At 51.3% G+C, this 24,692-nt stretch overlaps 1 protein-coding gene across 12 annotated transcripts in view; it reads right to left on the bottom strand.

Annotated features, from left to right (window-relative positions):
• EPB41 (erythrocyte membrane protein band 4.1) overlaps positions 1-204 on the bottom strand; it is a 206,427-nt gene extending 206,223 nt beyond the window's left edge. For 10 of the 12 annotated variants that reach the window (XM_038377825.2, XM_043506176.1, XM_043506173.1 and 7 more), the window contains exon 1: positions 72-204. The gene's annotated coding sequence lies outside the window, so the exon portion shown is untranslated. The remainder of the gene's footprint in view (positions 1-71) is intronic. The other 2 variants (XM_043506174.1, XM_043506177.1) reach the window with 1 other exon arrangement.
• Positions 205-24,692: the final 24,488 nt, after the last annotated feature.

The raw sequence follows: 24,692 nt of genomic DNA, 5'->3' as shown, positions 1-24,692 counted from the left end.
TCTGCCCTCTCCAGGGGTCTCTGCCCCCCGAGTCGTCCCGCAGGGGTCCCTGCCCCCCCCCGGCTGTTTACCTGAGCCGGGCACCCGGGGAGGGGCCTTACACCCCTTGGCCTCGTCCTGTCGGAGGCGCCTCTCCCCACCGGCCGCTCCGAAATCCCCTCCACCTGCCCGGGTGCCCCCTTCTGACGTCACGAGCTCGCCCTGGCCCCACCCCGGGCCTCGCCATTGGCTACCGCCGCCGCCTCTCAGCCGAGGGAGGGCGGGACCTCGGAGAGGCCGCTGCAGGGGCGGGGCAGGCAGGTGGAGACGCGACGTCAGGGGTGGGGGCGGGGCCAAGGCAGACAGCTCTGGCCACGTGCCCAGCCAGGCAGGGGCAGAGGTTGTACCTTGGCTGGGGGCTGTGATAGCCAGGGCTGGGGGGGGCAATTGTCCCGGGGCCCCAGAACATGGGTCACTGGGTCAAGTGGGAGAACGGGACGGGGGCAGGCCCCAGCACACATGATGCCCCAAATTTCTCTCGTTCTTGCAACAGACCCTAATTCAGTGTCCGGCAGGAGCAATGTTGCCATCGGCTGGGCTAGCAAGAGTCCAGCCCCCGGCAGCCAAAGCCCAACAATCGCATCACAGTGCCCGGCGGGGACGCCGTGACCTGGCATTGTCATGGGGGTTGGGGGTGTGCAGTGGGTTACCCACAAGCTATTCCTGGACCCATCACTTCTGTTCTATACAGCTAGATTCTTATCCCTCCTACCTCACCGTAGGGTCTCAGCACCTTCCAATAATGGATTAAACAACGTGGCTAACACCTTTCACAAATGGTTCATATCCTCTGCCCAAGAGGAGAAATGGGTGTGCAGTGGAGTGTTTCGTTTAGATGGGGAGGTTTTAATACAGGCCTGTCTGTACTGCTCTGTGTGTGTTAGAAAAGGCAAGTTGGGGAAGCAGGCTTGGCACTTGGAACGGAAGGTGTGGAGGTTTGGGGAGGTCCTTTAATCCTGTGGGGTTTCACCCCACAGTCTCAGATCAGTCCCCTCCAAAGTTCTGTCTCCTGCACAGTGTTTTACCTTTGTGATAGGATGTTCCATTGTGCCTGAGGAATGGAGCAGTCAACCATGATGCTCATCCCAAAGCTTTAGGTCTCTTTAGGTTTTCTGGGACCAGGCCCTTGAGTTTCTTGATGATAAACCCCAAAATCCTAAACTTGGCTCAATATTCTGTGGGAAGCCAGAGCAGAGTGGGCAACAGGTTTGATATATTTGTGGTAGCCTGCGCTGCTGGGGATATGTGATGCAACCTTCTGTACTAGTTGGAGTTCCCTAAGGATCGATAGCTGCACATCCATCAATATTGCATTGCTGTAGTCTAGAAGGGAGGTGACAAAGGTTTGTATCACTAAGGCCAGGACATCACCTGACAGGATGGTGTTTCCTCGCCAGCTGGAAATGGTAGAAAGCATTACTTGCAGACGCTATGTGAGAGCTTAGTGTCAGTGAGGAATCCAGGAGCACCCCTAAACTATGGACTCATCTGACAATTGTGGGTGCATATCCAGCCAAAGGAGAATGCACCATGGCCGCACCTCTAAGCTAGTGGGATGCAGGAACTGCACTTAGAGGAAAGGTTTCAGAGTAGCAGCCGTGTTGGTCTGTATCCGCAAAAAAGAAAAGGAGCATCTGATGATGTGAGCTGTAGCTCACAAAAGCTTATGCTCAAATAAACTTGTTAGTGTCTCAGGTGCCACAAGTACTCCTTTTCTTTTTACTTAGAGGAAACAGGACATGTCTGGAATCTCTTTTCCTGCCTGTCAAACTCCTCCTGGAGGATGAAGGTTCTCACATTATAACATCAAGATGCCGTGCCCCCACATAGTATCACCCCTGAACATATAATTTAAAGGCCTGGCAGGACGGTCCTCTGAGTAGCACCACTGCAACTGGAAGTATGTTCAGGTGGCCATCCTTCTTACATACAATGATACCACAGTACTCTATAGCATTGTTGCTGCCATAGCACTAATTTAAGCAATAATGTTTTGACCTTTATTGTGTGATACTGTGGTTAATTGTTCATAAGAGATGTCCCAGGTCAGAGCTAATTGATTAAATGGTACGTCCCTTCCAAAGCATTGTGATATCAGATACTTGTTAGAGAGGAGGGCATAGTGGGCTAAGATGCAGATTCAAAATACTGCTACTTCTTGGAATCAGAGGTTCATAACCCAGCAAGTTACTCTCCACCTTTTACTCTTTCATAGTACCTAAACTGTTTCATGTGAGTCATTCATATCAGACCTTCCACCGAGCTTCCATGTGTTCCGTGTGAATATTAACGATTTCACGATCTCTTCATAAGAAAACTGTGCCTCTGTCTCCTTCACCAAAACGTCCTGCTCCCACTGCCCTCGCCAACTGTTGTGCTGGTTGTTGCTACCTTTCTCCTCAGAGGTGGCTGCATTTCTGTGGTCTTGTATTATTGCTTTGTAGTAGATGCTGTAGTTGAGATTACAGGGGAACTTTCATCGTAAACCCCCTGCTTCCAGTTACTCCTAAATTTCAGAAAAGTTTCATATTTTGGCCTGGAATTTTCTATTTTCAGATCAAAGCTTACTATATTTTTAAAACTGAGCAAACTCCATTCACTGGCCTTTTTAGTTATGCAAGGTCACAAAAATGTATTTTTAAAAAAACTCCTAGACATATAACAAATTAAGTTGTATCTTTTCATATTGCAAAAAAAAAAAGCTGTCAATTAGTGACGGAGAATTCTGTTTAGCACATGCTCCATGCTAAGTTTAGAGTTATGATACCATGTATAAGTCTATAGAATGACTGACTGACATTTGCGAGGTTAATATTGTTTATAAAGTGTCTTGGTATGTCATGAAGAAAAGGAAATGTAGAACTTTACTGTGATGTGCTTGCTAGTGTGTATGTGCAGCACGATTGTCAACAAGATGGAATCAGAAATGCTCTGAGGTTTCTATGTGTTGGATTTTTCAGAAGAACTCAGGGCTAGATTGTTAAATTCTCAGCACTCATAATTGGGCCCAGACTTTCAAACATCCCAGCTCCCAATAGGTACCCACATGCTGACCTCTCTGGAAAAATTGGTCCACTTATTTTTGTTCCTAAATGATCTCATCTAAACTATGACCCTAAACTGTTAACAGATAACAGATTTTTTTGCTAGCTCAAGTGGAATGCTGGGCATGTGTTTTTGCAGTGGAAATATCTGAGTCCTGCTCTGGGACTGGACCTGCCCTTTCTTCTGCTGACTGCTTCTTGTGTTCAGAATCTAAACGTTCATTTACCTCTGTCTGGCCGGATTCACCGCTCTGCTATGACGGCTTTACAGCTGGTGCAACAAAGTGATAAATCAGGACCTTCATTTCTAGCCCTGTGAAACAAGTGTAAACCGAACAGAGAGATCTGCGTGAGTCTGAAGACAGTTTAGCACAATAGCTGTAAGAGAAGAGTGACCTGCTTCTATTAATTTCAAGACTTCTGACTCTGAAGTCCAGTGATGCCAGCATTGTTAATAATTGTACTGTTGGCCAAAGCATGCAAGAAAGGGGAGAGACAATCATATTATGAAGCTCTTCACAATCGACTCTGAGTAGCACAGTAAACATTTCATAGTAGTACTGTGAAAAGCTTTTTCACTGGAGGTTTTGAAAAGAAGGCTGGATAGCCGTCCGCCTTGGGTGGTTTAGATGCAACAAATCCTGCATCTTGGCAGGGGGTTAGACTAGATGACCCGTGCGGTCCCTTCTAACCCTAGGGTTCTACGATTCTATGATTTTGATGTCACAAGAGGGTGGAGCCTGAATTGTGGGTGGAGTCCAGGATAAAACCCCACACTTTTTTTTTTCTCCCAATCTGCCCCCTGGTTCTATCCCTGTCGTTGCATTGAATTTCACATGCAGTGTAGGAACAACTATCCTCAGCAGCCATGGATTTGTTACAATATTAATAACTTCACCATGCACTTGAGACATCTCCTTGTGATTAAAAATGTTGAAACGAAACCCTTCCACATTTCTGAATGGTTTGGAAAGTTTCATTGCACAAAAGTCTTCAGCATTTCAGCTTTTCCTCCTGACTTGGGAAGAAAACCAGTGCTGGCGTTTCTCCCAGGATGGAAATTCTAAACTTTGCTCAGCTCCAGTTCTAGCATGACTTGCCCCTGCCCACACCAACCAGTCACAAGGGAAAACAGTTCAGCAGGTACCACTTTTTAATTGTCTCTTAAGGCTTGAAATCATTTTCCTGTGTGGACAAGCCTTTATGTGCTCCCTTTTGTGTCTTTCTTAGATGTGTCTTTCTTCAGAAGAGAGTTCAAATCAAGCCCCGTGTTGCCAGTCTCCAACAGCCCAGGTGAAAGTTAAAGGCCTACAGCCCCCTTCTTGAAATCAGCCAAGAGTAAGTCTAATGGCCTCACCAAATGAAGTCTGGCACAGTGAGAGCCGGATACGGCCAGTCGCCGTCACTTATTAAGTTATCTTGCATGATGGTTGCAGCTATGTGGACACAGAGTCCTTACCGAAGAATCGGCCAACATCTATCCAGATACCCTGGACAGAGCAGGTCAAAGGAAGTACTGATGCAGAGGAGCGCAACTCCCATGGTAGCAACTAACAGAGGGCAGTTAAAGGGCAAATACATTAGCTTCCCCACTACACATACACCCCCCCCTTTACATCACACCCTCAGGTCAACATTTCTTTCGGCATCTGCTATCTCATCCCCTCTCTGTGCAGATTACACTCATAAGACTGTCACAGTCTTGCTAGTTATTTTTCCTGGCATGCGAGCAGTGCACAGTCTTCTAAGAAATGCTGTATTTCTGTCAGTAGTGCTAGAACCCTTTAATAGTGGGGATGCTGAAAGCCAGCTCCCTTATCCCTGTCTGCACACACACACCCCAGCCGGGGCTGGGAGCAGTGCTGTTTCTCTGGGATGGGAGGACCCAGATAGGGGTAAGGGGGCAAAGACTGGGGCAGACACAGGACCAGTAGCGGAGCCCCAGGCATGGGGCCCACAGCCAGGACCCTGCATGCCGGGCCAGTAGCAGAGCCCTGGCCACTGGGCCAGTGGCCGGGACCCTGGGAGCAGAGCCTCGGGAGTGTGGAGCTGGGTGCAGGGCCCTGGGCACGGAGCCAGGGAGTGGGGTCAATGTTCCAAGAGCAGAGCCCCGGGTGCAGGACTGAAAGTGAGGCCCCGGGCACAGGGCCAATGGTCAGGGAGCTGGGCATGGGGCCCATGGCCGGGACCTGAGCCCCACGCTGGGGAGTGGAAGCCTGGCGCTGGCCCTACGTAAAACCTGGGGGTGCTGCAGCACCCCCTGCACCCCTAGTTCCTGCGCCTATGATTTCTGTTGGTTTTGTTGAGATCATTTTTGCAGGGAGCTGTTGCAAACAGCAAGAGTTATCTCTCAGTTTTAATCTCTCTACCCGCAGCCAACTCTTGGGACACAGTGGCTTCCTGGGAATCAGGCATTGGCATACAGCTGAGATTTCTGAAAGGGGGGTGATGGCATGCATGCTGTTTAGAGCCACCTTTGTTCCAGGACTGGAGTAGATAGTGTAAATAAAAAATACATACAAGGAAAATAAGCTGACTCTGCATCACTGATTTCTCCCTTTAAGGAAAACTGACCTGCAAGGCCTTGAAATCTGGTACCACCTGGCGAACGACCAGTTACCACTTACACCCACTGGGCCTGATTCTCCACTGCAATACACTTGTGAAAAAGCATAAAATGCCCTGCCCAGTATAAATGACTGGAGAATTCTGAGGTAACGTTTTACAGTCACTTTGCACAAGGTGGAGATGAATAACTTACACCACCATTTGCCTCACCACTGAATTTGACCCTGGATCTGATGACAAAGTCACAGGTTACTTACAGGAATCTCTTGTGTGCTTGCCTGCAGCTCCCTAAGCCTAGTGAGTCTGATTGTGATCTCACATTGGTGCAAAGCAGGAGGAATGCCACTGACATCAGTAGAGTTACACCAGGGTAAATCTGTGGCCATTTATACCTGCAAAGAGGGGGTACACACCTGCTTTGCTCTCATTTTAACCTGATACAGGGCAACAGAGAATCACAGGGGTAAGCGAGAGCAGGAGCAGAACTGTTATGTTTGCTCCTACTCATTTATCATTGCAATCTTCTCTCAGTCAGACACGTTCCAATGGCCAAGGGCAGCTGTGTGTGAGTTGTTACTGGGTGCAGAGCAGCTGCTCTGTTTGCTTACTCAGGGCCTGACTGTCCTTTCATTGCTGCTGGTTTTATACCTCCACCGGCTTCAGCGGACGGTGCCCGGCACTCAGCATGTTTGAAAAGCAGCCTGCTTCTCTGTATGTATTTAAGAGCCTAACTGCAGGCTCAAAATCTTGGCCACTGGAATCAAATCCTATTTTTCCCTCCAGAAACTGCTTAAATTTCATTCTCCAAAATTTCAATTTCCCAAGTCGTTGTGCAGTCACCTATATTTTCTTCAGAGAAACTTTCCCGGGGAGTGAGGCCTCCCGAGTTCTTTTCCTAACTTGGCCACTCACTCACTGCGTCACCACCGGCAAGTCACTTCAATTCTCGGGCCCTATTTCCCTGGCTGCAAGAGGGAGATAAATATTGTTATCTATGTCACAGGGAGGCTGTGAGGTGTAATTCGTTCCTCTTTGTAAAGCCCTTTGAGATCTTTAATAGAAGGTGCTGTAGCCTATAGAAGGGCAAATGACCATTAGAAATGCTGGGAGAGCCTCAGATGAAAGAGAAGGTTTGAGGTGGAATAATCTCCCAAGGGAAGTGATGGAAATCCCATTGCTTGGCCCATTTAAAACTAGTGCACTAATAAATGCATTAGAGACAACTCGCCTGGCCTGCCCAGCAGATGCTGTAATAGGACTCGTCCCTCTTCGGCACTTAGGGTGATCATGGCAAATTATGTGTCCGAGTGGCCCTGGCAGCCCTTCCTGCAGTGTGGGGAGCTATGTCTATGCCCAGCATTGTACGAGTGAAGCTAGCCCGGAGTTTGCTGCAGCAGCCTCTGGATTTATCAGCTTTGTGCATGAACTTTCCAACCAACTGAGTCCCAGCCACTCAGCGAACGACTCTGCTGACGGAGCGGGGAAAGGGCTTATGCTGAAAACAAAACAAACACAAACAGGGGGCGAGCTAGCAAGAGGCAGGCCAACAGGGTTTGGCCCAGTTGAGCTGACCCAGCACAAAGCCCCTTGTTTTCCTTCCTCTGCCACTCAATAGTTTTGAGTGGAGGGCTCTGAGCAAATGAGCTTTCATTGGGCCATAAAGCAATGATTAAGCCCAGGCCCCCTGGGCTCTGTTCCAGGCTCTGCTACTGATTCTCTGGGAATCAGGTGATCCCTTTCCATCTCCATGCCTTGGCTTCCCCATGTGTAAAACAGGGGTGATGCACTGACAAATCCAGAGTCACCAAAGATGTCACAGCTGTCATTCTGCTAGGCAAGGGGTGGGCAAAATTTTTGGCCCAAGGGCCACATCTGGGTATGGAAATTGAATGGTGGGTCATGAATGCTCACGAAATTGGGGGTTGGGGTGCGGGTGAGGGCTCTGGGTGGGGGTGCGGGTTCTGGGGTGGGGCTAAAAATGAGGAGTCCAGGGTGCAGGAGGGTGTTCCAGGCTGGGGCAGGTGTGCGGGTGTGGGGGGTTTAGGGCTCCAGCTGCGGGTGCGGGCTCTGGGGTGCAGGAGGGTGGGACCGAGGGGTTTGGAGGGTGGGAGGGGAATCAGGGCTGGGGCATGAGAGGGGATGAGGGGTGGAGACTCCAGGCGGTGCTTACTTCAAGCAGCTCCCAGAAGCAGCGGTATGTCCCCCCTCTGGCTCCTACGCAGAGGTGCAGCTAAGCAGCTCTGCACGCTGCCCCGTCCGCAAGCGCCACCCCTGCAGCTCCCACTGGCCCTATTTGCTGGCAAATGTGAGCTGCAGGGGCAGTGCTTGGGACTGGGGCAGCGTGCAGAGCCCCCTGGCTACCCCTACGCATAGGAGCCAGATTGGGGAAGTGCCCGCTACTTCTGGGAGCCACGCGAGGCAAGGCAAGCCCCCAACCCCAGTCCCAGGCAGGAGCTCCAGGGCTGGATTAAAACAGCTGAAGGGCCCCCAGGCTGTAGTTTGCCCACCCTTGTGCTAGGCCATGTCCATGAGGAACTGCACAGCCACAGCAGGGTCAGAACTCAGACTTTCTTGCTTCAACAGCCCAGGCCTATGAAAGGAGAATCTTCATTAGCTGTTAGCCAAATAGGGCTCATGACACATGGCTGAGCAGTTCCACTTTGGTCCATTAGAGGGCAGTGACGCAGACACTAGTCAGTGCCTTACAATATTTCCTTCCTTGTGGTGGCTGTGAAGTTAACTCATGTTTGTTAAGCAGGGGTTGAATTGAGGGGAGGGGGAGAAGGTGGTACTTGTCCAGCCTCCTCCCACAAAATAAGCTCAGCTCGGGTGAGTCCCCAGAACGAGAGGCTGCTCAGAGTAGATGGTGTGGCTGTTTACAATGTGCTCATGCAGCTCTCTGAACTCCAATGGGTGCCTTGAGCCTGGCTTCCCCTCAATGGGGCCTCACTATCCCCCTGGGCTCTGATGGGCTTCTTGGCCCAGGGTCCTTCTTGATGGGCGATAAAAAAATAAGTGGTGCCATCTCCCAAACGCCACCCAGCTTGTGGCACCAGAAGAAGCCGTTGCTCCCAGAAAGCAGTGCAGATCTGTGCCCCACCCTTTCCTCTGCTGCATATGGAACCGAGGTAACAAACAGGCATTCCCATGATCAGCCCTGCACATCAGAGTTAGCGCCTCACTGAGATGAATGCAACAATTCACACTTCCTCTGCAAACTCAAGGAACCCTCTTTGCCTCCCTCACATCCAGGTCACATTTTTGACATTTTCTTTGCAACCATACAAGCTAGAGACTTTAAAAAAAATTAAGAAAGAAAGTTGAGATGCTGGACAAGAAGGAAGCACTCCTGGACAAGAGGTGCCAGTATGCCATACCACGTAAAGCACTCAGAGGTCCCTAGCAAGAGAAACTATTTTTTTCTGGGTGCCATCTTTCACTGCAGAAGTGTCATGAAAATTTTTATAGATAGGTAAAAAATGGAGTCCTGTGCACTTGTGTGAAAATAAAACAGAAGCTCTGTAGCACTGGAAGACAGCACGTCCTGTTTGGACAAATCAACGTCTCTCACTATCGTTAACTCTATGGAATCCGGGTCATCTCATGAGCCATATGGGCCAAAGACCCGTGCAGCAAAGAGGAGCTCTCATGCTAATCAGTAGCTTTGTGCTCAGTCTCTCTCGCTCTCATTTTAAGAGTTAATATTCTCACTGCTATTTTTAATGCATCTTTTGATAATTGGCTGGGAGGGCATAACCCCCTCAGCAGCCAGTCAGGGCTCCCCCTCGTTGCACGAAATGCACCAGGTGATGCTGAGCAAAACAGAGTGCTTATGCACGATGGCCAATCCTGAACTCCAACTGGCTGGCAAGGAGGTCATGTGATTTATAAAGCCGCCAGGACGGCGGCGATCTGTATGCTACCCGGTGGGTGGGACCCGTCAGCTCAGTCCCAAAGACTGGATCTTGACGCTGGCCCCGGTGCGAGCAGAACTGCAGCTGAGCTGTGGGCTGGGGCAGCGCTCTAGTTCTGTAGAGCAGCTGAGACCCTTTTGGCTCCCAGCAGAGGGGGAGGGGCGAAGATCATGGGGAAGGAGGGTTGTTGGCAGAGGGCTCTGTAATCAATACAGCAGATGTTGTCAGCATGACAGGAGGACCCTGGTGGGATTTTTGGCACTGGACCCCATACCAGTTTTAGGAGCCTCTGTTAATTATAAAAAGAAAAGGAGTACTTGTGGCACATTAGAGACTAACAAATTTATTTGAGCATAAGCTTTCGTAAGCTACAGCTCACTTCATCGGATGCATGCAGTGGAAAATACAGTGGGGAGATTTCTACACACAGAGAACATGAAACAATGGGTGTTACCATACACATTGTAACAAGAGTGATTGGGTAAGGTGAGCTATTACCAGCAAGAGAGTGGCGCAGAAGAGGGGGAAACCTTTTGTAGTGATAATCAAGGTGAGCCATTTCCAGCAGTTGACAAGAACATGTGAGGAACAATGGAGGGGTGGGGGGAAATAAACATGGGGAAATAGTTTTACTTTGTGTAATGACCCATCCACTCCCAGTCTTTATTCAAGATTAAGTTAATTGTATCCAGTTTGCAAATTAATTCCAATTCAGCAGTCTCTCGTTGGAGTCTGTTTTTGATGTTTTTTCGTTGAAGAATTGCCACTCTCGGGTCTCTAATCAAGTGATCAGAGAGATTGAAGTGTTCTCCGACTGGTTTTTGAATGTTATAATTCTTGACATCCGATTTGTGTCCATTTAGTCTTTTACGTAGAGACTGTCCACTTTGACCAATGTACATGGCAGAGGGGCATTGCTGGCACATGATGGCATATATCACATTGGTAGATGTGCAGGTCAACGAGCCTCTCATGGTGTGGCTGATGTGATTAGGCCCTATGATGGTGTCCCCTGAATAGGTATGTGGACAGAGTAGGTAACGGGCTTTGTTGCAATCATGTGCCAGCAATGCTCCTCTGCCATGTACATTGGCCAACCTGGACAGTCTCTTCGAAAAAGCATAAATGGACACAAATCAGACATCAAGAATTATAACATTCAAAAACCAGTCAGAGAACACTTCAGTCTCTCTGGTCACTCAATTACAGACCTAAAAGTGGCAATTCTTCAACAAAAAAACTTCAAAATCAGACTTCAACGAGAGACTGCTGAATTGGAATTAATTTGCAAATTGGACATCATTAATTTAGGCTTGAATAAAGACTGGCAGTGGATGCGTCATTACACAAAGTAAAACTATTTCCCCATATTTATTTTCCCCCCTACTGTTCCTCACACGTTCTTGTCAATTGCTGAAAATTGCCCACCTTGATTATCACTACCAAAGGTGTTCTGTTTTTTTTTCCTCTCTCTCCTGCTGGTAATAGCTCACCTTACCTGATCACTCTTGTTACAGTCTGTATGGTAACACCCATTGTTTCATGTTCTCTGTGTATTGTGACGGGGCAAGGCCAGATGGCTATAGAGAAGTAGTCTTACTGGGATCCGGGAAGTGGGCGGGCGAAGCCCCTCCACCGCTAAAGGATCCCCCCCAGCCTAAAAGGGGGATCCACAGGACCTAGATACCCAAAAGATTCTGGGGGACAACTAATAAAATAACAGGGACAGGAGTGCGGTCAAAGGGTCAAACAAAGGGAACCGGATGGGGACACTGAGCAGAGAACCCCGGACAGCGCCCACTGCTCCTCAAAGGCGTCAAGGGAGTCAGAGGACGCCGCCCAGAGGAACTCTGCCCGGATACGTGAATGGACCGAGGATCGGAAATAGGCCCCACACTCACAGGAGACTCCATCGGCCAACCTCCTCACTCTGGTTTTGTAAATGGCCATTTTAGCTAGGGCCAGGAGGAGGATGACCACGAGATCCCGTGACTTTGTGGGGCCACGGATAGGGAGTGCATAAATGAGAAGGTGAGGGGAGAAGTGCAACCAAAACTGTAATAAAATATTGGTAAGGAGCTGGAATAGGGGCTGCAGCCTGGCACACTCCAGGTAGATATGTGCCAGGTTATCCCTCACGCCGCAAAAGGGGCAGGTGTCTGGGATTGTGGTGAACCGTGCCAAGTACACGCCCGTGCTCACGGCTCCATAAAGGAGCCGCCAACTGACATCCCCGGCAGGCCTTGGGACTAAGGTGGAATATAGGCTGGCTCACCGGGGCTCCTCACCCTCCAAAGGTGGCAGGAGGTCCCGCCATTTTGTTTCGGGGCGGGACACGAGGGTGCGGGCATGAAGGGTGTGGAGCACGAGCGTGTAGAGATGTTTTCTTGGCGCGGTTTGGAAGCAGACCGGCTGCATCTCGTGCAGCCGGCTTCTAGTGAAGGGGTGAAGGGGTCGGTTGGGTCCCGGGGCCAGGGGTCCAATTAAAAGGTCCGGCGGGCCTGGGGTAATGGGTGGGCGGGGCGTGTCCTCCTGCAGGACCCGGTCAAGATAAACCTGAGCAGCGGGCGGCAAAGCGGCCTTCACCTCCTGAAGTATGCGCCGGGGAGTACAAGGTCTGGAAAGCCCCATGCGCTGAGTGAGCGTCAGGGGATCCAGCCAGTCTCCCCGGTCATAGTCCAGGAGGTCTCCGACTCTTGTGACCTCTGCCAGGACCAAACTCTGGCGCACCGAGTGGGACTCCGCCACCTGCACACGGAGCTGGGGGTTGCGTAGCAGGGGCTCCACGAGGAGATCTGCCCCCTCAGTGGCCGCCATGGACCTGGTCGTTGTAAAGAGTTTCCAGGTCCGGAGGAGGTCCTGGTAGAAGACCGGCAGCCCGGAGAGGTCTCGCAGAAGACCTCTCGGATGGAGATAAAGGAGCTGCCGGTCGTATTGGAGCCCTCGGAAGCGGCGCAGGAAGGCGTGCGCCAGTATGCTCCACGCCGGACTACCTGCACCATAAAGGAGCCTCTGCAGGGTCTGGAGGCGGAAGACATGGACCTGAGTGAGCAGACATTTTAGGCCCTGCCCTCCCTCCTCCAGAGGTAGATGAAGAACCCCTGCAGGGACCCAGTGCAGTCCTGACCAAAAGAACTCCAGAATCGATGTCCGGAGGTTGGCCAGGAAAGCCAGGGCCGGGACTAGGGTGTTGAGCCGGTACCAGAGCATGGACAGGACTAGTGGATTAAGCACCAGCGCTCTCCCTCGAAGGGAGAAGCACTGGAGTAGTCCTGTCCATTCCCGGAGCCGCTCTATCACCCCACCCTCTAAATTCTGCCAGTTCTCCGGCGGAGAGGGATGCGTGGCAGAAAGATAGATAGATAGATAGATAGATAGATAGATAGATAGATAGATAGATAGATAGAGCAGCGGACCCGTGCTCCACCGGATGGCCTGAAGCGCGGGTGGGAGGGAGCTCGCCTGCCGCCAGTCCCCTACCACCAAGCTAGAGCTCTTGACCCAGTTGACCCGCGCGGAGGAGGCTGCCAAATAGATGGCCTGGCAAGCCTCCACCCGCGCCAAGTCGCCCGGGTCTTGGACCACGAGGAGCACGTCATCAGCGTACGCCGACAGGACCAGCCGCAGCTCAGCCTTCTGCAGCACCAACCCTGTCATCCTCCTTCGGAGGAGACAGAGGAAAGGCTCGATCGCCAGAGCGTACAGCTGGCCTGAGAGGGGGCCCCCTTGCCGTACTCCTCGCCCAAAGCTGACCGGTTCAGTCAGGGTCCAGTTGAGCCTGACCAGACACTCTGCAGAGGCGTACAGCACCCGGAGAAAACTCACAAACCTGGGTCCGAAGCCAAACGCTTGCAGCGTGCTCAGGAGATACCCGTGATCCACCCTGTCGAACGCCTTCTCTTGATCTAAGGACAGGAGGGTGAACGACAGACCATCCCTACACCCAAGTTCTAATAGGTCCCGGACCAGATATAGGTTGTCGAAGATGCTGCGGCCCGGGACGGTGTAGGTCTGGTCTGGGTGGACCACGTCCGCCAGCACGGACCCTAGCCGCAGCGAGATGGCTTTTGCCATGACTTTGTAGTCCGTGCTGAGGAGCGAGACGGGACACCAATTTCGTAAATCGCGGAGGTCCCCCTTCTTCGGCAATAAGGCGAGCACGGCTCGCCTGCACAAAGGAGGGAGGACCCCGCTCTGCAAAGACTAGGCCCAGACGGTGACTAGGTCTGGGACCAGGACGTCCCAGAAACACGCGTAGAACTCCACGGTCAGCCCGTCCATGCCCGGAGATTTATTGGTGGGCATGCGACGGAGGGCTTCCGAGAACTCGGCCAGAGTGAGAGGCAGCTCTAGCCGGTCTTGGTCGCCCACGCTGACCGTCGGGAGCTCCTCCCAAAGCTCTCTGCAAGCGTTAGGATCGGTCCGATTCGGGGAGAATAGGCTTGCGTAGAAGGCTCTCGCCCTCCCGCACATCTCCACCGGATCCGTGAGGGGGGTGCCATCTTCTGCCAGTAGGCAGATGATATGTTTCTTAGTCCCCCTCTTTTTCTCCAGGGCGTAGAAGAAGCAGGAGCCGCAATCCATCTCCCGAAGGAGACGGATGCGGTATCGAACAAAGGCACCCCGGGCCCGATGGTCCTCGAGGGTCCGGAGCTCCTCCCGCTTCTCCCGGCACACTCCGCAGAGGGGTGGATCCTCGGGGCTGGCGGCCAGACACCTCTCCAGCTCTAAGACCTCCCGTTCCAACTGCTCTATCGCCGCATCCCTCCGTCGGCTGGCACCCCGGGTGTAGTCACGGCAGAAGAGCCGGGCGCGCACCTTCCCTAAGTCCCATCACCGTCGCGCCGAGGGAAAGGCACGCCGCTGCCCTCGCCAGGGCAGCTAGAACTCCCGGAAGGACGCCACGAAGCCTGCATCCTCCAGCAAGCTGTTGTTAAAATGCCAATAGGCCGGCCCCGGCCTCTCCGCGCAGAGGGAGGCTGTCACGGTGGCTATATGATGGTCAGAAAATGGGGCCGGCCAGACGCTGGAGGAGTGGGCTCGTGAAAGATGAAAGCGTGATAAATAAATGCAGTCCAACCGGGAGTGGCGCGACCGATGGGCCTCCACCTGGACAAAGGTGAACGTGGAAGTGTCATCCGGGTGGTGGTCGCGCCAAACGTCCACCAGGGAGTGGTGTTCGACTATCTCCTGGAGGACGGTGACGGCATGTCATGTTTCTAAAAGGTCAGCTACCATAGCTGATACTATTAGGGTCCCTGGCCCGGAGTAGAGGGTGGGCCCAGGCTCCCCCCCCCCGACCTTCGCCCCCTGATTAATCACTGAGACTGGGAGACAACAGAGACTGTGCAAGGAAGGATAACTTCTCCTCACCTCCCTCGCTGGCTTATGATGAAAATGGCTCAGTAGACTGTGACCCTTGTCTCTAGAGAGAGAAGGGTTACATGGAGGGTCACAGTGAGCCTCTGAGGCTAGCGAAATTCGCCAGGAAACATGGGACCCACGGAGGCAAGGACAGAGTTTTGTCACAGTATATAAATCTCCCCACTGTATTTTCCACTGAATGCATCCGATGAAGTGAGCTGTAGCTCACGAAAGCTTATGTTCAAATAAATTTGTTAGTCTCTAAGGTGCCACAAGTACTCCTTTTCTTTTTGCGGATACAGACTAACACAGCTGCTATCCTGAAATCTGTTAATTATAGAACAGTTTCAGAAGCACTTAGCTCTGTGGGGCAGCGTAACCCTGCTGATGCCTGGGCACATTTCATGGCCCCCCTTGTACAGCCCCAGGTGTGGGAAGCTTGCTAGAGGCCTGCGGGCTGCCCACACAGAGCAGGGGCCCTCTGGCCATGGCAGGCAGCAGTGGGTCCTCTCACCACCAGAAGAAGATTAATTGGCCAAGGGTACGTGTCTGCTCTGCAGAAGCAGCTGTTTGCCTGGAGTCCTAGCTGGAGCCGCATGTAGGTGGGGGGCATGAGTGAAAGAGTAGAGAGCGAGAGAGAGAAAATACAGGAGCAAATCTTGGGCTAACTTTGGAAATCTACTGAAACTCTGGGGGCCAAATTTCACCCAGGTGTAATCAGGTGCAACTCCTGTTCAAGTCAATGGAGCTGCATCTGCTTGGCACCAGGACTGAACCCGGGCCTATGTGTGGACACCAGTGTTAATGCAGAATAACTCCACTGAAGTCAATGGAGTTACTTTGGATCTGCAACAGTGTAATGGAGGCGAGAATCAGTCCCATGGCGAGTCTCCCGCCATGAAGAGGATCCGCTGCTCACAACGCACACTCTGATGCCTGTAACAGCCTGCTCATCATCTCAGTCCCCTTTTTCTCCTGTTCATGGGAGCAGATGACAGGTGGGAAAACCCCTGGGAGGATGTTTCTGCCCCTGGAGGCATTCTCAGATGCGGAAATCGCCTCCCTGCTCTCTTACCTGCTTTGCCATGAGTGATGCGGTGCCCTAATGCCGCCTCTATTTCATACCCGCTTACCCAGTCTGGCAAGAACAGAGCTACTCCCTTTGCATCCGACAAGCTGGGCTAGGTTGGCTGGCTGAGAGAAAAGCTGCATCATGACTTGGCATGCGATCTGGAGAATAGGATGGGGCAAGAGACACTTGGCCTGAGTCCTAGAGATGAGTACACATTGTATTTGCCAGTGAGAACCATTTTGGGGCTAGCAGTCTATCCAGGAGAGTTTCTGGATGTGAATAGCTTGGGGGCTGCCAGCCAGGAGAGAGATGCAGCGGCTGTTCTGCGCAGGGGGAGCACAGAACTGGAATAGCAGCGGGGTCTGTGGCTCAGGATTGAGGGGTACTGGCAGAGCTGTGTAGGGAGTTTGGGATTTGGGGGGCTGCAGAGATCAGGACTGAGGATGCTTTGCCAGCACCTGCCTGCACCATCGGTGTCTCTCTTTGATAGGCACACACAGATCTTGGGCGACAGGCCAGTCCTTGCTTACAGACAGCTCCCCAACCTGAAGCAAATATTCACCAGCAACCACACACCACACAACAAAAACACTAACCCAGGAACCTATCTTTGCAACAAAGCCCGTTGCCAACTGTATCCACATATCTATTCACGGGACACCATCATAGGGCCTAATCACATCAGCCACACTATCAGAGGCTCGTTCACCTGCGCATCTACCAATGTGATATATGCCATGATGTGCCAGCAATGCCCCTCTGCCATGTACATTGGCCAAACTGGACAGTCTCTATGTAAAAGAATAAATGGACACAAATCAGATGTCAAGAATGATAACATTCAAAAACCAGTCGGAGAACACTTCAATCTCTTTGGTCACTCCATTACAGACCTAAAAGTGACAATTCTTCAACAAAAAAACTTCAAAAATAGACTCCACCGACAGACTGCTGAATTGGAATTAATTAAACTGGATACCATTAACTTAGGCTTGAATAAAGACTGGGAATGGATGTGTCATTACACAAAGTAAAACTATTTCCCCTTGTTTATTTCCGCTCCTACTGTTCTTGTAAACTGCTGGAAATGGCCCACCTTGATTATCACTACAAAAGGTTTCCCCCTCTTCTGCGCCACTCTCCTGCTGGTAATAGCTCACCTTACCCAATCACTCTTGTTACAGTGTGTATGGTAACACCCATTGTTTCATGTTCTCTGTGTGTATAAATCTCCCCACTGTATTTTCCACTGCATGCATCCAATGAAGTGAGCTGTAGCTCACAGAAGCTTATGCTCAAATAAATTTTAGTCTCTAAGGTGACACAAGTCCTCCTTTTCTTTTTACGCATACAGACTAACACGGCTGCTACTCTGAAACTTTTGATAGGCACATCACTGCCCTGCAATATTTGAAGGAAATCGATTCCTAGCTCATCACCATTTGCTGCTGTGAGTGATCACTCCCTGAGGTGTCCTCCCAAGCAGGCCATGCGGCAAATAAGGGGAACGCCTTGGCAGGTGTCATATAGGAACAGCACATGGAGTGAAAATGCTCAGGGGGGAGATCTCTTTGCTGGGAGAGTCCCAGAGCTCTACCGTCAGCTCTCATAGCAAATGACCCCCAACCACCCTGGGTGTCTCAGCAAATGGAGCATCTGGAAGGGAACTGGAGAGACAGGCTTGTCCCTTTGGCCTCTGGAACGCTGCCTGAATGTTGATGGGGGACTGTCTGGCTGGAGGACCACAACGGGCTCCTGCTGCTGCCACTCAGCCCCAAAGCAGTCACTTGGGAAATCAAACTAATTAGGGCAGGGTCGTCTAGCCAGCCTGGCAGAGCAATTAACCCTCTGTGGACTGCAGCATCCCAAAAATTGGCAGCTGCCTCCAGCCACAGGCAATAAAACTCAACCCTACTGCTAGATGCAATGCAATGCTGAAAGATAGCAGCTATCCTGCTGGGTGCAATGCTGACACCCGGGGAGGAGGAGTAAACCCTACAGATGCTAGCTAGAAAGAGGAATAGATGAGAACACAGCTAGAGTATGTTATTATTGCTCCAAAAGGCAGGAGACACGAATAATGTCTTGTCTACAGCACTGCTCATTCAAGGGTCTTAAAGCATTTTACAAAACACACTTTACAAGCCTCACATGCTTCTTTCTTTCTCTCAGAAACATCACCACTGAAAATGAAAGGCTCTACCTGTCCCCACTCTGCAATAATACGAGCTTATTGGGCCAAAATCTGGCTCTAAAGATCACCGTTGGATGTTTGACACAGGGCTCTTCCTGAATCACCGATATGCTCATAGGCCCATTCGCCTCAGAACCTACATAATTAAACTGGGTAATTGTTCACCCGCAGTGCTGGAATAGAGAGACACGGCCCGAGAGACACAATCCAGTCTGCAGTGCAGCACCTCAGTGGGGGAGAAGGGACTAGATCACAGCCCAAGCAGAGGCAGGGTCACTACCTGGCTGGGTGGTCTTGTGATAACTGAGCCTGAAAAGTTACCCTAATTGTGAGTTTCTCTGTAGGAAGTGAGTGAAAGTTCATAAGACATCACAGTAACCTATAACAACTAGTGTTGATGGGAAAGGGTACGAAAGGGAGACAGAAAGACTGAATTAGTCCAAACAAAAAGGCCGCCTGATATAACTCAAGGACTGTGTTCATAGTGATCACTCTCCTTACAGTGTGTATGATAAACCCATTGTTTCATGTTCTCTGTGTGTGTGTATATAAATCTCTCCTCTGTTTTTTCCACCAAATGCATCCGATGAAGTGAGCTGTAGCTCACGAAAGCTTATGCTCTAATAAATTTGTTAGTCTCTAAGGTGCCACCGGTACTCCTTTTCTTTTTGCGAATACAGACTAACACGGCTGCTACTCTGAAACCTGTGTTCAGATTGTGTCTGTTGAACAAGAACAATGTGGGATCAGAAATCAGTGAACCAAAATTGGTGTGTCAGAAACGAGGCCTAATTGGTAGACAAAATAATGAGGGGATGGGCTAGTCCACCCATCGCTCCCTTTTGTAATCCTTAAAGAAAGAGACTTTGGGGGGAAAATTGGTTACTGGAGCAAGCTGCACCATCATGGCTGGTACCCCACAATCTTTTGGGACCCCGGCAGAGGCGGATTAGGGTTTTGTGGGGCCCTGGGCCTGAGCAAGTGGGAGTCCCTCCCCACCCCTTCTGCCTGCAGTCCCCTCCCACCACCGGCGGTCCTGCTGGGGACTGGGGTTGGGGCACAGAGGCTTCCCCCGCCCACCCGGTGGTCCTGCCAGGGCAGGTTGGTGTGCAGGGGCTTCCCTTGCTCCCCAGCAGGAGCACCAGGTGGGAGGAGTGGGTCGGGGAACAGGGGTGCCTATTTTTCCGAAGCCCCCCCAATTGGCCAGGGCCTCTGAGCATGGGCCCCGTTGGCCCAGTGGCTTATCCACCATGGGACCCCAGGCCTTTTTCAATCTAATCCTGAAAGATATCCTGACCAGAGAGAGGCACCCAGATGGCATTGCCACCTGGGATGAAACAGAATCAGATGAATAACAGTGGCAACAACAACCGATCCAGCCACCTCAACTACCTTTTTCTCTTCTCCCCAAAAGGCTAGTTTTGTTACCATCTTTGATACCATCTCAGACCCTCAAACAAGGGGCTTTTCCTTCTAAAACTCTCTCCAGCTAAAGGGAAAGGAAACAATGACATTACACTTTACATTTCAATCCCTTGACCGTTTTTCCTTCTAATAAAAGGGTAAAAGGGTTTTTAATGATGTGTTTGCCCTTGTGCTAAGCAGGCTGACCACTGGTGGATAATGGTGGGTTATGCTAACACCTTTGGCCCATACATTCCATCTAAATAAAGAAAACAGTTTCCAAGGAAAACCAAGGCATCGCCGGGAAGTGGCTTTGGTGATTCTGTAGGTGGTGTGCTTCACTCTGAGTAAGGGCAGAACTGGGACCACCAGAAGGGGGCGCTGTGCTGTGCTGCTGGACGACAAGAGGTCCTGACCACTTGTGGTCATTACGGAGCCCATGGTATTTTTCACAACTGTTGGGACACTAGCCATGGTGTCCTGGCCAAATGCTAACTGGGCAATTGCATTGTCTCTCTGAAATCCCCCTGATAGTTTTAACTCAGTTCAGTATTCCTCATTTCCCGGCCTAAATGTCTGTGCTCTACTCCAGAGGTGGCTGCATTTCAGGGGCTGGGTGGAGTGATTCTGACCTCCCCAGCTTGTAAAGCCATATGGGCGGAAAGGCACTATAGAAATGTCAGCTTATCTTCCATTACAATGACTAATATAAGAGCCAATTTACCCTCTGCCGCTGGGATCCTAAGTTGTCAGTGTCACAGATGACACCACGTTCCAGTCAGATGAGCATCTCCAGCTGCAGGCTCAGACACAGCAAGGGAAATGACTATCTACGGATCTGTCCTCATTTCACCATGTATTCCTGCTGAGGGAGGCCTTGTTCTCTTTTCAAAAGACTGTAATAATCACCAGCAAGGGTCCACAGCTGTCAACGTGCTGCACACCACAGCTACTTGGAACTTCACAATAGCAGCATGGCTAGAACTGGAGCTAACAGAGATTCTTCACAAGCTACCAGCAGTATAGGGTCTATGACACAACACTGAGCCATTCAGATTCCTTCCAGCAGAGTTCAGAAGATGCACAGACAGAATAGCCAGCATTGTACAGCAGTGCTTACCATAGTATCATTACAGGTGCCTTGTCTGAGACCTGGGTATATTTCCTTTTATTCCAAGGAGCAGGAGTGTTGCTAGTTAGTACTTCGTGCATTCAGAGCTCTATGTATGTGATACGCAGCATTCATTATTATTATTAAAACATTAGGAGCCAGTGGAGTCCAGTTATCTATCTCCCTCCTGTATTGGGTATGCAAACATTCAGCCCCACCTTTGGCCAGGCTGACAGAGCTGAGGGCAGCTTGCCTCTAGGGGCAGCTGCAGGAGCCTTTGCTAATGTTTGCACAGCTCAATCCCCCAGGCGCCCCGGTGGAGGTCAAAGGAAAGAGCACAGAGCCTGTTTTCAGCTCCACTGAGCTGCAGGCTGCAACCGACAGAGATACGTCCCAGTGGACGGGTGTGGCAGGCTGATAAGGGACCTGCTCTGTGGGGCGAAGAGCACAGTGGAGAATACCTAGCCATTCTGTCAGCTCTCTTATCCCCAGCCAAGCCTGCCAGGGCCCTGGCGACACACCCAGGATATCACCCCACACACTCAGTAAGGATGTGGTTTGGGCTAAAGTGATAAAGTCACCAAGGTAAGTGAGGGCGGCAGTCCTCAGTTCACAGCTGGCCCCAAGAACATGTCCCATGTGCATGTTCCACTCCAGTCCAAGCCAGACAGCTGAGCACCTCAGTACCCCCTGGTAAAACCTGCAGGGGGAAGCTGGGGGCTTTTCGACATGGAGATATTGACCAGAATAGTCCGCCGGGCTGGACACTCGTATTATGGAATAGCTCTAGCACTTTAAGTTCACACCCTACCTTGTTCCAGAATAACTCCCCTGTGTAGACAAGCCCAGGGGGCTGCCCGCAGATGGTAGGCTCACCCTGTGAGTGTGCACTAATATACCAATCCCACTTTGCTCCAGAGTGAAGTCATCTCCATTATTGTGGCTGTACCTGTTGCTAAAGAAGCTGACACCAGAGCTGCAATGGACTATTTAACCCCTCGCCAGCCCACCAGAACTCCCCTGGGGTTCAGAGCACTGCAGGAGATACTCATATTTGATCCCGCTGGGAAGCCTGACTGCCCTCAGCAGAGAGGCCACGATGGTCTCGCTGGGGATGGAACGGGACTGGCTGGAGAAGGACAATTCCATTTCGCGAAGGCTTTCAAGGGTTTGAGATTGGAACAGGCCAAAAACTTTCTGTGCAACGGAATTGTGTCGAATCAGCCGGTTTTGGCTCCAAAAGGAGGTGTTTGACTCCTCTCCCTCTGATCAGAAGGGACCAGACAGTCTGCGTTGGACCGCAGAAACCTTCCCATCACAAACGCAATCAAAACCACACATCTCCCCAAAACATTCTGCCTTCAGTGAAACAGCTGCGGCTCCTGGGCACTACAGTAATACAAATAAATACCAGTAATATTCCGGCACAAATAGTCTGACCAGCTCTAGGCTGGAGATCTAGTCATTGGGCCCAGGGCACATCAGCAGGGCCTTGTGGGGAATGGTTGCTTTGGTGTTGCCCCTGTCCTGAGGGCTAATGGGTGCTGGCCAGGCTGCCAGCCCAGCACACTCCACCAGCACGGGGCTCACTAAAAAGGACGTGGACCGTGTTTGAGGACGACTCGCAAAGCTGCTGATGGCAGCGTGGGAAACATACATGCCTGGCCCCAAATGAGCTTATTGCGTCTCAGCAAAATGGGGGCCATTCAGCATTGAAAGGATCTCATGAGCCAGATGCTTTGCAGAGCTGACACCTCACCCAGGGGCTCTCAGGATCCATAGTGACTGGGGAGATGACCTGTCCAGGCCCTCGCACAGGTCCTGCTGCAGGTCCCAGGCTGCAGCGCATTCAAAGGGGGCAGATCATTTGAAATCTGAGGCTCCTTCGGAATTGGGAAGGCTTCCTAGGTGGCAGCAACACAAAGGAACCGTGTCCCCCATCTCAGCCCCCCCACGCACCAGGAGAAGCCGAGACCCAGTTAGTGAGGTGTCTGCTGCCACCTGCTGGCCACTGACTGTACGCAACAGAGAATGAGAACTAATGGACATTAGGAGGAGTTTCAGAGTAGTAGCCGTGTTAGTCTGTATCAGCAAAAAAACCGAGGAGTACTTGTGGTACCTTAGGGAATAACAAATTTATTTGGGTATAAGCCCACGAAAGCTTATGTCCAAATAAATTTGTTAGTCTCTAAGGTTTTTTTTTATTATGAGGAGTGACTCCAGACTTGGGTTCTTAGAGGCCCTATACTCAAAGAGGGCCACTCACCCCTTTCCCAGTGATCCGGCCCCCTCTCCATTCGTCTGTCTTCCTCCTCCATCCTCCTCACCTGTCTTCCCCTTGCTGGGGTGAGGGGCTTGTTTCCAGGAGCCCCAAATCACAAGAAGCAGACGTGCCAATTACTGTTGTGTCATGTATTGGTGCCCCGGGGTGGTTTCTGTGTGTGGCACAGAGAGGGAAGGGTACCCAGACATGTGGTGGGATATGCCCCATGCCCACTGAGAACAGAGACAAGCTCCTCACCTGACCCCATGTCATCGGCAGCCAGGAGCCATCCCAGCATATTGCTCCTTGACTCTAGCTCGGGGATGACACAGGCTGCAACTACTCGTGGTCATTAAAGATCCCTGGGCATGTCCCACAAGAGTAACGGTATTAGCCCAGCGTCCTGGCCAGATTTCAGCATGGATGATCTGATCTGCTTTCCTCTATCCCCCCCGCCCTCCCGCACCTCTCCTTCCTGCCCTGTGCTAGTGTGCGAGCTGCTCTGCACGACTGAACACTTGCTACGGTCCAATCCCAAAGGGGTGGCATGCCAGGGTGAAGAAATTCCTGCTTCCAACGTGCTTTGGGAACCACTATAAGAAAATGCCAGATTATTGTTTGATTTCTCTGGTCCTCGGGGTGGGGAGCGGGGGAATGGGTGGGATTGTGCCAGAAGCAGCAGCTCCTGATCTTCTCTCCCAACTTTTCTCCCTCTCTCCGATGACGCTGCCCTAGGAGCATACAGCTTGGTGATGGGATGGAGGTAGCAGTGCAGTGTGGGATTGTGAGGCTGGCATTAGACAGTTGCTGAGGCACAGAGAGGGAAGGGTACCCAGACATGTGGTGGGATATGGATTGGGAAAGAGTCCCTCTCCCCACACTCAGCAATGAGTGATTCACAGGGTCAACCGCCTGGGTCAGATCCAGCTCTAAACATCCCTGAACTCTGGGAGTGTCTGGAGTCGGTGTGCCTCACCTTGACAGAGAACGTTACAATTCTGCTCTCCCTTAGGCTGGCATGAATGAGGAGCGGCCCCCTGGGAATCGATGGAAGTGGATGGTGTAAAACCAGCCAGAGCGAGAAGGAAATCGGGCTTGGTTATACACAGTAAATCAGGGAGGTGGGGGATTTGTCCCTGCTGCCAGCTTACTTGTCCTGTCTCCAAAGGGGCCGTAGCTGCAGAGTCTTCCCCCAAAAGAGATGGGGGAGGGCAAAGCTTATAGGACAGGAAAGGACCTTTCCTCTGTCCCAGCCAGCATCATGCAAGATTCACCCACATGACCTCTGGTAAATGGTTTCCTGTAAGTATTAAAAGAGAGTGGAGGTGCAGGGGGAGAACCGCCTTTGGATAATACGATGAGAAAGTGACTATCATTCGCAAGCTGCTAAGCCTCCATAAAACTCCCCCTCTTCATCTTGACTTCTGGCCACATCTGTTCCCAGATTTATTTTCATCCCAGTATTAAACACTGCAGGAAGCATGTCTGGCAAATGGCTGCCTCTGTGGGCACTGCAGGGCTGGCACCCAACTGAATCTTGTCTCACACACACTTGCATGATGGGATGCTAGCATAGCACGAGCATCACCTTGGCCTTGCGGGCTGGGGGCACAGGCCGGCACCTCTCTGTGCATGCACTGTGCTATCCGCATCAGCTGGGAACATGCCAGGCCCTGTCCTTGCCGAGGCAGGACCAGAGGCTCAGCGAGATGAAGTGAT

Source organism: Dermochelys coriacea, chromosome 19 (genome assembly GCF_009764565.3).
Source record: "Dermochelys coriacea isolate rDerCor1 chromosome 19, rDerCor1.pri.v4, whole genome shotgun sequence".
Lineage (NCBI taxonomy): Eukaryota > Metazoa > Chordata > Testudines > Dermochelyidae > Dermochelys > Dermochelys coriacea.
Note: the sequence above shows the minus strand (reverse complement) of the source record. Positions and strands in the feature narration are given on the sequence as shown.